This window comes from Tribolium castaneum, unplaced genomic scaffold (genome assembly GCF_031307605.1).
Source record: "Tribolium castaneum strain GA2 unplaced genomic scaffold, icTriCast1.1 ptg000017l, whole genome shotgun sequence".
Lineage (NCBI taxonomy): Eukaryota > Metazoa > Arthropoda > Insecta > Coleoptera > Tenebrionidae > Tribolium > Tribolium castaneum.
In genome coordinates this window covers 198,090-213,644 of record NW_026986632.1, presented here as the reverse complement: position 1 = coordinate 213,644, position 15,555 = coordinate 198,090, and the positions used below count along the sequence as shown (strand labels likewise).

The 15,555-nt window shown below is 28.8% G+C and overlaps 1 long non-coding RNA gene across 4 annotated transcripts; it reads left to right on the top strand.

Annotated features, from left to right (window-relative positions):
* The first annotated feature begins 9,896 nt into the window (after positions 1-9,896).
* LOC135267410 (uncharacterized) lies at positions 9,897-13,717 on the top strand. Of its 4 annotated transcripts, none has more exons than XR_010335834.1 (4): positions 9,897-10,953; positions 11,931-12,048; positions 12,102-13,590; positions 13,695-13,717. It is a non-coding gene; the product is annotated as an uncharacterized LOC135267410 (long non-coding RNA). The 4 variants fall into 4 exon arrangements; XR_010335836.1 differs by lacking the exon at positions 13,695-13,717 and having other exon boundaries at positions 9,897-10,312; positions 10,399-10,953; positions 12,102-12,319; XR_010335837.1 differs by lacking the exon at positions 13,695-13,717 and having other exon boundaries at positions 9,897-10,826; positions 12,102-12,319.
* The last annotated feature ends 1,838 nt before the right edge of the window (positions 13,718-15,555 follow it).

Here is a 15,555-nt window from a genome sequence, read left to right as displayed (position 1 = left end):
TGCTTATATCTCGAAAACAGTTACTCCTATTAATTTTTATCTTTTTACTAAAATTAAAGCTGATAAAATTTCCTACAAAATAGCTATTTGCATTTTTTATGTTGAACTAACCATAAGCGAGATATAAGTTTGAAAATAATTAATATTTAAAGAAAAAGTGCTTTAACAGAAAATGTCTTGTGATTTAAAATACACTTAATTTAATGGGTTCAATACTTTATTAGAAGAAAAAGGAGGTGACATAAAAGTCACCAAAGTCTTCAGAGTGGTTTTTAGTACTAAATTTGCTTATATGTAAGCCCTTAATTAAGGTAACAGTTTTTTGGTTTCTTGCTTATATCTCGAAAACAGTTACTCCAATCAATTTTTATCTTTTTACTAAAATTAAAGCTGATAAAATTTCCTACAAAATACGTATTTGCATTTTTCATGTAGGACTAACCATAAGCGAGATATAAGTTTGAAAATAATTAATATTTAAAAAAAAAGTGTTTTAACAGAAAATGTCTTGGGATTTAAAATACACTTAATTTATTGGGTCCAATAGTTTATTAGAAGAAAAAGGAGGTGACATAAAAGTCACTGAAGTCTTCAGAGTCGATTTTAAATGCTGCATTTTCGTCTTCGTCTCAAACATTGAAAACTGAATTACATTTTTGTTCAGTAACAGTTACAGTTTTCTTATTGGTTTTTTGCTTATATCTCGAAAACTGTTACTCCTATCAATTTTTATCTTTATTTTAAAATTAAAGCTGATAAAATTTCCTACAAAATCGTTATTTGCATTTTTCTTGTAGGACCAACCATAAGCGAGTTATAGAGTTGGATATAAATAATATTTAACAAAAATTTGCTTTAAAATAAAATGTTTGAAAAACTGAAATTAAACTAATTTAATTGTGTCTAACACTTTAGTAGAGGAAAAAGAAAAAGACATAAAAGTCACTAAAGGTTTCAGAGTCGTCTTTAGTCGTCATATTAATAACAATAACATTATTGATAATAATACTAATAGTACTAAATTTGCTTATATGCAAACGCTTAATTAAGATAACAGTGTTTTGGTTTCTTGCTTATATCTCGAAAACAGTTACTCCTATAAATTTTTATCTTTTTACTAAAATTAAAGCTGATAAAATTTTCTACAAAATAGTTGTTTGCATTTCTTTGGTAAGACCAACCATAAGCGAGTTATAGAGTTGGATATAAATAATCTTCAACAAAAATTTGCTTTAAAATAAAATGTTTGAAAAACCGAAATTAAACTAAATTAATTGAGTCTAACACTTTACTATAGGAAAAAGGAGAAGACATAAAAGTCACCAAAGTCTTCAGAGTCGTTTTTAGTCGACATTTTAATAACAATAACATTAATAATAATAATACTAATAGTACTAAATTTGCTTATATGCAAGCGCTTTATTAAGGTAACAGTTTTTTGGTTTCTTGCTTATATCTCGAAAACAGTTACTCCTATCAATTTTTATCTTTTTACTAAAATTAAAGCTGATAAAATTTCCTACAAAATAGTTATTTGCATTTTTCTTGTAGGACCAAGCATAAGCGAGTTATAGAGATGGATATAAATAATATTTAACAAGAATTTGCTTTAAAATAAAATGTTTGAAATACTGAAATTAAACTAAATTAATTGTGTCTAACACTTTAGTAGAGGAAAAAGAATAAGACATAAAAGTCACTAAAGGTTTCAGAGTCGTCTTTAGTCGTCATATTATTAACAATAACATTAATAATAATAATACTATTAGTACTAAATTAGCTTATATGCAAACGCTTAATTAAGGTAACAGTTTTTTGGTTTCTTGCTTATATCTCGAAAACAGTTACTCCTATCAATTTTTATCTTTTTTTATTTTTATATCAAATTGTTGTTAAAGATTATTTATATCCAACTCTATAACTAGCTTATAGTTGGTCCTACAAAAAAATGCAAAAAACTATTTTGTAAAAAATTTTATCAGCTTTAATTTTGAAGGAAAGATAAAAATTGATAGGAGTAACTGTTTTCGAGATGTAAGCAAAAAACCAAAGTGAAAACTGTAACAGTTACTAAACAAAGTGTAATTTAGTATTTAATGTTTGAGGCGAAGACGAAAATGCAGCATTTACTGTCACCTCCTTTTTCTTCTAATTAAGTATTGGACCCAATAAATTAAGTGTATTTTAAATCACAAGACATTTTCTGTTAAAGCACATTTTTTTTAATTATTAATTATTTTCAAACTTATATCTTGCTTATGGTTAGTTCTACATGAAAAATGCAAATAACGATTTTGAAGAAAATTTTATCAGCTTTAATTTTGGTGAAAAGGTAAAAACTGATAGGAGTAACTGTTTTCGAGATATAAGCAAACAACAAAAAAACTGTTACCTTAATTAAGCGCTTGCATATAAGCAAATTTAGTACTAATAGTATTGTTATTATTAGTGTTATTGTTATTAATATGACGACTAAAGACGATTCTGAAGACTTTAATGACTTTTATGTCTCCTCCTTTTTCCTCTACTAAAGTGTTAGACACAATTAATTTAGTTTAATTTCGGTTTGTCAAACATTTTATTTTAAAGCAAATTTTTGTTTAATATTATTTATATCCAACTCTATAACTTGCTTATGCTTGGTCCTACAAGAAAAATGTAAATCACTATTTTGGTGTTTTTGAGATATAAGCAAAAAACCAAAGTGAAAACTGTTACAGTTACTTAACAAAAATGTAATTCAGTTTTCAATGTTTGAGACGAAGACGAAAATGCAGCATTTAAAAACGACTCTGAAGACTTCAGTGACTTTTATGTCACCTCCTTTTTCTTCTAATAAAGTATTGGACCCAATAAATTAAGTGTATTTTAAATCACAAGACATTTTCTGTTAAAGCACTTTTTTTTTAAATATTAATTATTTTCAAACTTATATCTCGCTTATGGTTAGTCCTACATAAAAAATGCAAATAAATATTTTGTAGGAAATTTTATCAGCTTTAATTTTAGTAAAAAGATAACAATTGATAGGAGTAACTGTTTTTGAAATATAAGCAAGAAACTGTTACCTTAATTAACCGCTTGCATATAAGCAAATTTAGTAATATTAGTATTATTATTATTAATGTTATTGTTATTAATATGACGACTAAAAACGACTCTCAAGACTTTGGTGACTTTTATGTCTTCTCTTTTTTCCTCTACTAAAGTGTTAGTCTTAATTAATTTAGTTTAATTTCGGTTTTTCAAACATTTTATTTATTTTTATTTTTATAGGAGTAACTGTTTTCGAGATATAAGCAAAAAACCAATAAAAAAACTGTAACTGTTACTGAACAAAAATGTAATTCAGTTTTCAATGTTTGAGACAAAGACAAAAATGCAGCATTTAAAATCGACTCTGAAGACTTTAGTGACTTTTATGCCTCCTCCTTTTTCTTCTAATAAAGTATTGGACCCATTAAATTAAGTGTATTTTAATGTATTTAAATCACAAGACATTTTCTGTTAAAGCACTTTTTTTTTAAATATTAATTATTTTCAAACTTATATCTCGCTTATGGTTAGTCCTACATGAAAAATGCAAATTACTATTTTGTACAAAATTTTATCAGCTTGCTTTAATTTTAGTAAAAATTTAAAAATTGATAGGAGTAACTGTTTTCGAGATATAAGCAAGAAACCAAAAAACTGTTACCTTAATTAAGCGCTTGCATATAAGCAAATTTAGTAATATTAGTATTATTATTATTAATGTTATTGTTATTAATATGACGACTAAAAACGACTCTCAAGACTTTGGTGAATTTTATGTCTTCTCCTTTTACCTCTACTAAAGTGTTAGTCTTAGTTTAGTTTAATTTCGGTTTTTCAAACATTTTATTTTAAAGCAAATTTTTGTTAAAGATTATTTATATCCAACTCTATAACTCGCTTATGGTTGGTCCTACAAAAAAATGCAAATAACTATTTTGTAGGAAATTTTATCAGCTTTAATTTTGAAAAAAAGATAAAAATTGATAGGAGTAACTGTTTTCGAGATATAAGCAAGAAACCAAAAAACTGTTACCTTAATTAAGCGTTTGCATATAAGCAAATTTAGTACTATTAGTATTATTATTATTAATGTTATTGTTCTTAATATGACGACTAAAGACGACTCTGAAACATTTAGTGACTTTTATGTCTTCTCCTTTTTCCTCTACTAAAGTGTTAGACACAATTAATTTAGTTTAATTCCGGTTTTTCAAGCATTTTATTTTAAAGCAAATTTTTGTTAAATATTATTTATATCCAACTCTATAACTCGTTTATTCTTGGTCCTACAAGAAAAATGTAAATAACTATTTTGTTGGAAATTTTATCAGCTTTAATTTTGAAAGAAAGATAAAATTTGATAGGAGTAACTGTTTTCGAGATATAAGCAAAAAACCAATAAGAAAACTGTAACTGTTACTGAACAAAAATGTAATTCAGTTTTCAATGTTTGAGACGAAGACAAAAATGCAGCATTTAAAAACGACTCTGAAGACTTCAGTGACTTTTATGTTACCTCCTTTTTCTTCTAATAAAGTATTGGACCCAATAAATTAAGTGTATTTTAAATCACAAGACATTTTCTGTTAAAACACTTTTTTTTAATTATTAATTATTTTCAAACTTATATCTCGCTTATGGTTAGTTCTACATGAAAAATGCAAATAACTATTTTGTAGGAAATTTTATCACCTTTAATTTTGGTGAAAAAGTAAAAATTGTTAGGAGTAACTGTTTTCGAGATATAAGCAAAAAACAAAAAAACTGTTACCTTAAGTAAGCGCTTGCATATAAGCAAATTTAGTACTACTAGTATTGTTATTATAAATGTTATTGTTATTAATATGACGACTAAAGACAACTCTAAGACTTTAGTGACTTTTATGTCTCCTCCTTTTTCCTCTACTAAAGTGTTAGACACAATTAATTTAGTTTAATTTCAGTTTTTCAAACATTTTATTTTAAAGCAAATTTTTGTTAAATATTAAAAACTATAAAATGGGTTAGATTGCCTAAAAACACAGATCACACATGATCTTTTGCATAGAAATGAGAAAACGCTCATGTACACAAAAAATAAGCCCCATTTTTCCTTATTAAAAGTATTATTATTATTATTACTTATGTTACTATTACTATTATTATTATTATTATTATTATTATTATTATTATTATTATTATTACTATTATTTTTATTATTATTATTATTATTATTATTATTATTATTATTATTATTATTATTATTATTATTATTATTAATTTTATTATTATTAAAAACTGATTATAACTTTTGTATAGTAAATGTTTTTATACCAGTTTTAAAATGAGTTATTAGTTTTAGACAATTTGTTGCCTAAAAACACAGATCACAGATGATTTCTTGCATAGAAATGAGAAAACGCTCATATAACACACAAAATAAGCTTCATTTTTGCTTAGAAAACTAAGCTTACTTTTATTACTATTATTATTTTCATTATTATTATTATTAATATTATTATTATTATTACTATTATTATTATTATTATTATTATTATTATTATTATTGTTATTATTATTATTATTAAAAACTTATATTAAACAGACAGAAAACGTCGTATTCTGACACAAATAAACGAATTACGTTATAGACTTGACGAGATCGGCGTATTTCGGACTCTTATAGGACTCTTATAGAGTCAAAAAGTATCAGTTTGGATTAAAACAAATTATTTTTGTTGAGTCTCAGTCTGAATTGTTTATCAGTTCAAACAAAAACGGCTTATTTTAGACGATCTTTTGCTTTGAACAAGAAAACTTACATCGAACAGACTAAAAACGTATTAATCTGGCATAAAAGAGCAATTTATGTATTACTTCGGATAAAGGCAGCTAATCCTATTCGTTTTATTGCTTAAAATAGACAAAATTGTTAATAAATCTAACAAAAACGCTGTATTCTAGCACAAAATACTAATTACATTATAGTTTCGACGAGAATAGCTTATTTGGAATGATTCTATGCTTCCAAACGAGTAAATTTTTATTAAACAGATGCCAAACATCATGTTTTGTCCTATAAAGACATTTTATATTGCAGTTTGTATTAAAACAAAATATTTTCGTTGATTCTTTGTTAGAAGCAGCAAACCTAACATTAAAGAATCTGAAAACTTTGTATTCGGACACAAACCACCGAATTTTGTATCAGTTTAGACAAAAACGGTTGATTTTCGACAATATTTTGCTTTGAACAAGAAAACTTATATCAAACTGACTAAAAACGTCTTATTTTAGCACAAAACAAAAGATTTGCGTTATAGTCTTAACGAGAGCTGTTAATTTCAAACGGTTCTATGCTTTGAAACGAGTAAACTTTCACTGTACAGAGGAAAAACATCTTATTTCGCCTTTTAAAAACGATTCATGCCACAGTTTGGATAAAAACCAATTATTTTCGTTAATTCATTGTTACAAACATGAAACCTTACATCAAAGTAACTGAAAACCCCTTATTCAGGCACAGAAATTCGAATTACGTTTCAGTCTGGACAAAAACTGCTTACTTTAGACGATCCTTTGTTTTGAATACAAAAACTTACATTAAAAAGATTAAAAACGTCTTATTCTGGCTGAAAACTGCAAATTATATATTACTCTAGATAAAAGCAATTTATCCTGATTACTCCTTTACTTAGAATAGAGTAAACTTGTATAAAACTTAATAAAAACTTTAAATTTCGTCTCAAAGAAATAATTTACGTTATAGTTTTGACCAGCACTGTTTATTTCAAACGATTTTATGATTCGAAACTAATGAACTTTTATGGGGCAGATGCAAAACCACATATTACAATATAAAGCGTTGTTTTAAAGCAAATTATTACCTTTTGCAACAAGAAATTTCACGTCAAAGAAACTGAAAACATCGTATCCATGCACAAATATCGAATTACGTATCAGTTTAGGCAAATACAGCTTATTTTAAACGATTCCTTGCTATAAACAAGAAAAATTTTATCAAACATATTGAAAATGTCTTATTCTCGAAAATAAGAGCAAATTATGTATCAGTTTTAACAAAAGCGGATTACTCTGTTTGATTCTATGCTTAGAGTAGAGTAAACTACTATAAAACGTAATGAAAACTCTAAATTCAAGCTCAAAAGAACAAATTACGTTATAGTTTTGACAAAAAAAAATTATTTCGGACGACTACATATTTAGAAGTAAGCAAACTTTAATTGAACAAGTGCAAAAGCTAATACTTTGCTTTGAAATAACGATTTATGTGGTAATATGGTATTTTGCATCTGTCCTATAAAAGTTTACTCGTTTCGCTCCATTGAATCATTCGAAATAAATTATTTTGACACAACGAAAATATTTTTTTTGTTTAAACTGTAACATGTCGTTTTTATAAAACGAACTAAGACGTTTGGCATCTGTTTAGTGAAGGTTTTCTCGTTTGGGGGCATAAAATCGTTTGAAATTAACAGTTCTGGTCAAAACTATAACGTAAATTATTTCTTTGAGACGAAATTTAAAGTTTTCATTAAGTTTTATACAAGTTTGCTCTATTCTAAGCAAAGGAGTAATCAGGATAAACTGCTTTTATCCAAAGTAATACATAATTTGCAGTTTTGAGCCAGAATAAGACGTTTTTAATCTTTTTAATGTAAGTTTTCGTGTTCAAAAGAAAGAATCGTCTAAAATAAGCAATTTGTGTCCAGACTGAAACGTAATTTGATTTTCTGGGCCTGAATAAGAGGTTTTCAGTTTCTTTGATGTAAGGTTTCTTGTTTGTAACAATGAATAAACGAAAATCATTGGTTTTAATCCAAACTGTGACATAAATCGTTTTTTAAAGGCGAAATCAGACGTTTTGCCTCTGTTCAGTGAAAGTATACTGGTTTCAAAGCATAGAATCGTTTGAAATTAACAGTTCTCGTCAAGACTATAACGCAAATCTTTAAAGTGATACAAAGAAATAATTTACGTAATAGTTTTGACCAGAACTGTTAATTTCAAACGATTTTATGCCCCCAAACGAGAAAACTTTCACTAAACAGATGCCAAACGTCTTAGTTCGTTTTATAAAAGCGACTTATGTTACAGTTTAAACAAAAACAAATTATTTGTGTTGTTGTTGTGTCAAAATAATTTATTTCTAATGATTTAATGGAGCGAAACGGGTAAACTTTTATAGGACAGATGCAAAATACCATATTACCACATAAATCATTATTTTAAAGCAAAGTATTAGCTTTTGCACATGTTCAATTAAAGTTTGCTTACTTCGAAGTATGTAATCGTCCGAAATATTTTTTTTTGTTAAAACTATAACGTAATTTGTTCTTTTGAGCTTGAATATAGAGTTTTCATTACGTTTTATAGTAGTTTACTCTACTCTAAGCATAGAATCAAACGGAGTAATCCGCTTTTGTTAAAACTGATACATAATTTGCTCTTATTTTCGAGAATAAGACGTTTTCAATATGCTTGATAAAATTTTTCTTGTTTATAGCAAGGAATCGTTTAAAATAAGCTGTATTTGCCTAAACTGATACGTAATTAGATATTTATGTATGGATACGAAGTTTTCAGTTTCTTTGACGTGAAATTTCTTGTTGCAAAAGGTAATACTTTGCTTTAAAACAACGCTTTATATGGTAATATGTGGTTTTGCATCTGCCCCATAAAAGTTCATTAGTTTCGAATCATAATTTCGTTTGAAATAAACAGTGCTGGTCAAAATTATAACGTAAATTATTTCTTTGAGACGAAATTTAAAGTTTTCATTAAGTTTTATACAAGTTTACTCTATTCTAAGTAAAGGAGTAATCAGGATAAATTGCTTTTATCTAGAGTAATATATAATTTGCAGTTTTCAGCCAGAATAAGACGTTTTTAATCTTTTTAATGTAAGTTTTCGTGTTCAAAACAAAGGATCGTCTAAAATAAGCAGTTTTTGTCCAGACTGAAACGTAATTCGAATTTCTGTGCCTAAATAAGGGGTTTTCAGTTTCTTTGATGTAAGGTTTCTTGTTTGTAACAATGAATTAACAAAAATAATTGGTTTTTATCCAAACTGTGGCATGAATCAGCTTTAAGACTATAACGCAAATCTTTTGTTTTGTGCTAAAATAAGACGTTTTTAGTCAGTTTGATATAAGCTTTCTTGTTCAAAGCAAAATATTGTCGAAAATCAACCGTTTTTGTCTAAACTGAAACAAAATTCGGTGGTTTGTGTCCGAATACAAAGTTTTCAGATTCTTTAATGTTAGGTTTGCTGCTTCTAACAAAGAATCAACGAAAATATTTTGTTTTAATACAAACTGCAATATAAAATGTCTTTATAGGACAAAACATGATGTTTGGCATCTGTTTATTAAAAATTTACTCCTTTGGAAGCATAGAATCATTCCAAATTAGCTATTCTCGTCGAAACTATAATGTAATTAGTATTTTGTGCTAGAATACAGCGTTTTTGTTAGATTTATTAACAATTTTGTCTATTTTAAGCAATGAAACGAATAGGATTAGCTGCCTTTATCCAAAGTGATACATAAATTGCTCTTTTATGCCAGATTAATACGTTTTTAGTCTGTTCGATGTAAGTTTTCTTGTTCAAAGCAAAAGATCGTCTAAAGTAAGCCGTTTTTGTTTGAACTGATAAACAATTCAGACTGAGAGTCAACAAAAATAATTTGTTTTAATCCAAACTGATAATTTTTGACCCTATAAGAGTCCTATAAGAGTCCGAGATACGCCGTTCTCGTCAAGTCTATAACGTAATTCGTTTTTTTGTGTCAGAATACGACATTTTCTGTCTGTTTAATATAAGTTTTTAATAATAATAATAATAATAACAATAATAATAATAATAATAATAATAATAATAATAATAGATTTATTGCCATCAATAAATAATACATGGCGCGTCATATAATTATGTACATGTAAGTGTATATGGGACAATACATACATTTATTTTAAATCTGGAGGGTTATCCAGGAACTCTTGGATAGAATAATAACTCATTTCTAATAGTGCGTCCTTTACCTTCTTCTCAAACAGAGCCGGAGCTAGTCTCTTCATCGGGTCCTGAAGCTTGTTATAAAGCTTCGGGCCCCAATGGTCAATGCTGTGCTGTGACACTTTAAGCCGATGGTACGGTGTTGAGAGCGCGTCAGCGTGTCTTGTGTTATGCTCGTGATATGAGCCATTCTTGATGAACTCGTGGAGGTGGTTGTGGACGTACCTCAGACAGCTCAATATGTACGCGGAAGGGATGGTAAGAATTTGTTGTTGTTTGAAGGCTGGGCGGCAGCTTTCCCGATAGTTCATTTGGCACAGGATTCTGATTGCTTTCTTTTGCAGGACGAAGATCTTGTCAGCATCTGATGAAGTACCCCATAGAAGTATACCATAGGTGGCTTTGCTGTGGAAGTTAGCAAAGTATGTCACCCTTGCAGCTTGGGGAGTTGAGATATTCTTGATTCTTCTGATACTGAATAAAGCTGATGCTAGGTTTTTGCAGGTTTCCTGAATGTGGTCCTTCCAAGATGCTTTGCTATTTAGGTAAAATCCCAAGAATTTTACCGATGTGACGTTGGTGGGTTTTGAAGATATAAATAGTTCCTGAGTCTTGTCTCCATTGAGTTTCAGTTTATTTGCTGTGAACCATTCATTGGCATCTTCAAGGATTTTTCTCATTTTTGGTTTTAGCGTATCCTCTGTTTCTTCTTTGATGCAGAAGGAAGTGTCGTCCGCATATAGACACTGTCCATCCACTCTCATATTGATAGGCAAGTCATTTACATAGATTATAAATAGCAGTGGACCGAGGATTGATCCCTGGGGCACTCCACACCTTGTTGGCAGAGGCTTTGACCATTTTTCATTCCATTTTACTATCTGGGTTCTATTTTCAAGGTAGGACTTAAAAATTTCTTGCGTGATCCCTCGTATCCCATAGTGTTGTAATTTTTGTAGAATCAACTTGTGTGGCAGGGTGTCAAACGCTTTGCTTAGATCGCACATCGCTACTTCTACCATTTCTCGGTTATCTAGGGCTCTTGTTATTTTCTTGTATAGATCCAATGCTGCAGTAATGGTTGATCTACCACTTCTATAGCCATGTTGTGACTCACTAAATAAGTCATTTTGCTCAAGATACTTCATTAAACGATTCTTCAGAGCAGCCTCGAAGACTTTTGAAATTGTAGGTAGAATAGAGATTGGTCTAAATTTGTTGATGTTTTCTACTTCGCCTTTTTCTTTTGGAACCGGAATAATTTTTGCCACCTTTAACTCGTCAGGAAAGTATCCTTCAATAAAACTTTTGTTTATGAGCATAGTAAGTGGATTTGTAATTTCTAGGAGTATTTCTTTCAAAAATGACGTAGACATATCGTACACATCTTTGGAGTTTTTGCATTTTAAGGATCTTATCAGTCTTGTGACCTCTTCTTCACTAACAGGCGCTAACCAAAACGATTTTGCATTGCTTTTACACGCCTTGAGGAAATCACAAGGATCTTTGTCGATTTTTTTTATACTGTCTGACGTTTTCTCTCCTATCGTGGCAAAGTAGAGATTGAGGTCGTCGGCATTCAATTTGCATTCTTTGGTATTGCTTGTCTTCGTTTTTGTATTGATGATTTTCCAAATGGCTTTTTGCTTATTATCAGCATTGTTTAGGATATAAGCGTTGTAGTTTCTGTGGTTTTCTTCAATTTCTTGGAAGTAGCTGCGTTTATATGACTTGAAGACCTCAGCTGATTGTTGGCTTTTCTCAACTCTTGCTATTGTTTGTAGAGCTTCTAGTGTATTTTTCATACTCATGATTTTTTTACTAATCCACGTAGGTCTCTTATTGAATTTTGGTTTATTAATTTTTTCTTTTCTAGGGAAGAATTTGTCAAAGGCAGCTGTCAGAGTTGTATGGAAGACAGTGTAGGCCTCTTTTGCATTACGGTGTTTGAAGACACGAGCCCACTCAATTCCGGTTAAGTACTCCTTAAAGTAGTAAGTATTCTGTTCATTTATTCTTCTGTATATATGTTTTTCTGGTTTTCTAGGTTCTTGCACTGGGTTCTTAATCTTCAGGACTTGACAGTAGTGATCAGACATGCACCAACTTTTTGTCTCTTTTGAGAAGATTTCTTCTATGTTAATATTTGAAAATATATTATCTATGCAGCTAGAAGAAGTTTCAGTTGTTCTAGATGCCTCTCTCATTAGTGGTTGCATACCATATGTTGTGAAAGTTTCGATTAATAAAGATTGTTCGACGCCATCCTTGAGAATATTGGTGTTAAAGTCCCCAGCGACAATGTATCGTCTAGAGTGGTTCCTTTGTGTCAGGTTTTCTAGTGCTTCATTAATTTTATCTATGAAGTGCTTGAAGTTCTGATTTGGAGATCGATATACCGCCATTATTATTAAGTTTTTTGAAGGAATCTCAGCAGCTGAGATTTCTGCAGTGAATTCTTCACATAGGGGTCTAATGCCTTCAATATTTTTTGCGGAAATACCCTCCCTTGTTGCGATTAAGGATCCGCCATGCTGGTTAAGTGATCTGCTAAAGTGGCTTATAATATTATATCCTGGGATGGTTAAGCTTTCCAGGGTGTTGTCCTTGCACCAGTGCTCAGTGATAATTACAATGTCTACTTCGTCTTCTGTTAACTGTATAGTCAGTGCGTCTATTTTTTTCGATAGTGATTGTATGTTATAGTTTATTATTGTGGTTAGGTTTTCAAAACCTACCGATTTGTTGGGGTCTTCGAAAAAACTTGAACCTCTGTATGGTTAGGTTTTCGGGCCACGACTCAGGTTTCATCATTTCTTCTACTAATTCAAATCGTAGTCCAACTTTAAAGGATTTATTTTGACTCTTATTGTTGATGTGCTTGGGTAGTTCTTCCACGGTGAAATGTTCATCAGGATGTAGTTGTTTGAGATAATTTGATACTTTATCTTCTGTCGTAGTACTTGTTGCACGGCCAACAAACAGCCATCCCATCTTACGGGCGCCTCTGAAGCCGTCAGCCTCATCTACTCTAGCTGTCCCTGTGATTACGTCCTGTTTCGATTTTTTTGCAACCTTTGTCCTGATGTCTTTTTCTTTTTCGTCGTTTCGTTGGTTTAATGATTGGCTTGTTTCGGGTTTTTTGTCCTGGACTGTGTTACCCTCCTTGTCAACTTGTTTTTTTTGCTTGTTGTTTTCTATCACCCTGTCAGATGGCTTGTTACTTTTTTTCTGAGCTTTTACGTTCGTCAGGTTTTCTCTTTCTTGGTTTGTGATGACATCTGTGTGTCCTTTGTTGGATCTTGTTATTGGTTTGGACGATTTGGTTTGTGACTCCGCTAACAGCTGATCTAACCTTTGTATTGTTCCGTTTTGATTTTGTATTTGTTTCAGACAGTCGTCAATTTTTCCCTTAAGGTTACTTACAATATCTATAAGGTGTCTCATCGCTTCCTCTTGCGAGGGTCTGATTCTGCAGGAGTCGCACACCCATTTGATATTTTCCTTGTAGTTATCTAGTACCTTGATTTCTCCAGGTTTGTATGGGCTGCATGCATAGTGAATGCATGTGTTGCACTTTCCATAACAAAGGATCACTTTGTCGATGTTTATATTTACTGATTCACGGCACTGTTTACAGACGTGTGTCGTGGTCGCCATTTTATAATAATAATAATAATAACAATAATAATAATAATAATAATAATAATAATAATAATAATAATAATAATAATAATAATAATAATAATAATAAAAATAATAATAGAAATAAAAGTAAGCTTAGTTTTCTAAGCAAAAATGAAGCTTATTTTGTGTGTTATATGAGCGCTTTCTCATTTCTATGCAAGAGATCATCTGTGATCTGTGTTTTTAGGCAAGAAATTGAATAAAATTAATAACTCATTTTAAAACTGGTATAAAAACATTTACTATACAAAAGTTAATAATAATAATAATAATAATAATAATAATAATAATAGTAATAAAAGAAACAATAATAATAATAATAATAATAATAATAATAATAATAATAATAATAATAATAATAATAATAATAATAATAATAATAATGATAATAATACTTATAATAATAAATTTCTTTCTAAATTAAAGCTTAGTTTTTCTAAGCAAAAATGATGCTTATTTTGTGTTATCTGAGCGTTTTCTCATTTCTATGCAAGAGATCATCTGTGATCTGTGTTTTTAGGCAAGAAATTGTCTAAAATTAATAACTCATTTTAAAACTGGTATAAAAACATTTACTATACAAAAGTTATAATCGGTCTTTAATAATAATAATATTAATAATAATAATAATAATAATAATAATAATAATAATAATAATAATAATAATAATAATAATAATAATAATAATAATAATAATAATAACAATAATAATAATAATAATAATAATAATAATAATAATAATAGTAATAGTAACAAAAGTAATAATAATAATAATACTTTTAAAAAGGAAAAATGGAGCTTATTTTGTGTGTTACATGAGCGTTTTCTCATTTTTATGCAAAAGATCATGTGTGATCTGTGTTTTTAGGCAATCTAAGCCAATTTATAGTTTTTAATATTTAACAAAAATTTGCTTTAAAATAAAATGTTTGAAAAACCGAAATTAAACTAAATTAATTGTGTCTAACACTTTAGTAGAGGAAAAAGGAGGAGACATAAAAGTCACTAAAGTCTTAAAGTTGTCTTTAGTCGTCATATTAATAACAATAACATTTATAATAACAATACTAGTAGTACTAAATTTGCTTATATGCAAGCGCTTAATTAAGGTAACAGTTTTTTTGTTTTTTGCCTATATCTCGAAAACAGTTACTCCTATCAATTTTTACTTTTTCACCAAAATTAAAGGTGATAAAATTTCCTACAAAATAGTTATTTGCATTTTTCATGTAGAACTAACCATAAGCGAGATATAAGTTTGAAAATAATTATTAATTAAAAAAAAGTGTTTTAACAGAAAATGTCTTGTGATTTAAAATACACTTAATTTGTTGGGTCCAATACTTTATTAGAAGAAAAAGGAGGTGACATAAAAGTCACTGAAGTCTTCAGAGTCGTTTTGAAATGCTGCATTTTTGACTTCGTCTCAAACATTGAAAACTGAATTACATTTTTGTTCAGTAACAGTTACAGTTTTCTTATTGGTTTTTTGCTTATATCTCGAAAACAGTTACTCCTATCAAATTTTATCTTTCTTTCAAAATTAAAGCTGATAAAATTTCCAACAAAATAGTTATTTACATTTTTCTTGTAGGACCGAGCATAAACGAGTTATAGAGTTGGATATAAATAATATTTAACAAAAATTTGCTTTAAAATAAAATGCTTGAAAAACCGGAATTAAACTAAATTAATTGTGTCTAACACTTTAGTAGAGGAAAAAAGAGAAGACATAAAAGTCACTAAATGTTTCAGAGTCGTCTTTAGTCGTCATATTAATAACAATAACATTAATAATAATAATACTAATAGTA